Source organism: Lampris incognitus, chromosome 20 (genome assembly GCF_029633865.1).
Source record: "Lampris incognitus isolate fLamInc1 chromosome 20, fLamInc1.hap2, whole genome shotgun sequence".
In the NCBI taxonomy this organism is placed as follows: Eukaryota; Metazoa; Chordata; class Actinopteri; order Lampriformes; family Lampridae; genus Lampris; species Lampris incognitus.
This window is the reverse complement of record NC_079230.1, coordinates 34209905-34211717: the sequence shown is the minus strand read 5'-3', so window position 1 is coordinate 34211717 and position 1813 is coordinate 34209905. Positions and strand designations below refer to the sequence as shown.

Here is a 1813-nt window from a genome sequence, read left to right as displayed (position 1 = left end):
AGCTGTTGTCTACAGATGTGTGATGCCGTTATTTTCACAATATTCTCGGAATAGCTCAGACTTGAACTGTGGGCCATTATCTGATTTACAGGTGACTGGTAAGCCGTGATGGCTAAATACTGACTCTACTAGGCTATCAATAACCTTCTCTGTTGTTGTAGATGTCAAGATATCATATTCGTAATAACGACTATAATAATCTACTACTGCAAGAATGGAATGGTCGGATGGCAGGGGTCCAAGCAAGTCTACGGCCACATCCTGCCAAGGCCCGTCTGGAAGGGGTGTGGGTCTCAGTGGTTCTAGTGGGTCAGGTCTGGCTACCATCTGGCAACCGTGGCCGTCTTTGCAGTGTTTTTCAGCCACTCGATCCATCCCCGGCCACCAAACCTTGGTTCTCAGGTGCTGTTTTGTCCCCACTATCCCGAGATGCCCCTCATGTGCTAAAGCCATTGCTCGTGAGTGTAGGACGCGGGGTAGCACAATACGTGTCCCACGGAAAACCAAATATCCCACTATGCACAGTTCATTCGCTATGGCTTCTTATGCTTTGCAGTTCTCAAACCGTCCATTTGTGATTGCCTTTCGTACCTCGATCAGCTCTGGGTCAGTCGCAGAGGCCTCCTCCACCTCTCCGACAAACCTCATGTACTCGTCCGAGCCGTGATTGTGTCTCTCACGTTGTGCTGTCTCACGCAGCAACCGTGACAGTGGGTCTGCGATATTTTGCTTTATTTTGGCCTCTACTGCCCCCCTGAGGTTGAATGGTATGTGCCTAAGAGGCTGGGCGACAGGCTTCACGTCTGGATTGATGTGTAAGCTAACCTGCTTGGAGTTCAGTTTTCCAACCCCTTGGAATAGCTCTGGATACTGCTGTTCAAGTGACTGTTTCATGTTCAATACAGCTGCAACATCGACCCCTATTTTCAAAACTCCAAGTCTCATGGCTGTCTCTGTTCTTGCAAAAGGTTGGGGGTGTTCTACAGTATACACGGCAGTAACGTTACAGTATACCAAAGTGAATACCTACTGTACTGTAGGCAGTAGAACAGCTTTGATAAAGAAAGTAAAAAAGATTTCTGATCAAAAGGCCACCCAGAGTTACCATTTAATAACACTGTTTGACATCAGTCAAACATCAGTGTCTGCGGCTGGGAAGCCGGATGTGAAGAGGAGGGTAATTGGCCAAGTACAATTGGGGAGGGGGGGTAAATCATTTATCATTGGAGCTGAAGAGTGCGTGACGCACAAAACAAGCTTGTAGTGAAATGCATTAAAGTTTTCTCCACATCTGTCTTAATATTGATCCATGATCCGCACCGCTTATCCTGCTGTCAGGGATGCTGCAGCCGAGCCCAGCAGCCATGGAGCCCAATCCAGTAGAGCTCACCGGCATCACACCAGCTTAGCTTAATCATCTGCTGCTCCTCTTTTGTTGAGCACTTTTATCCACACCATTGATGGTTTCCAAAAACAAAAACGCTATATATATCTATACATATATACACATATATGTATATGTCCAGTAAGTGAAGTTCATGTCATCAAGAATTTACTTGACTCACTGGACTATTTTACTCATTTGTTGAGCACTTTCCCTACTGCTGAGTGTTTCATTAAACAAAGTTTTACACACACACATATATCTATATATATATAAACAAAGCTACAAAACAACTTTCAGCTCAGAGTGTATCTTTTATTCAATAAACAACGGTTTATGATATATATCATGAATATGCAGGTTATAGCTACAGCAGATGAATGGGCATCACAGCAAACCATATTTTAGATTTAACACGTAGCAGCGAAC

The 1813-nt window shown here is 44.7% G+C and overlaps 1 protein-coding gene across 1 annotated transcript in view; it reads right to left on the bottom strand.

Moving 5' to 3' along the window:
• Window positions 1-1689: 1689 nt before the first annotated feature.
• Window positions 1690-1813, bottom strand: part of snapc2 (small nuclear RNA activating complex, polypeptide 2) — a 37135-nt gene continuing 37011 nt past the window's right edge. Inside the window, exon 8 of the mRNA XM_056300586.1 lies at window positions 1690-1813. This exon is cut by the window's right edge and continues 507 nt beyond it. The gene's annotated coding sequence lies outside the window, so the exon portion shown is untranslated.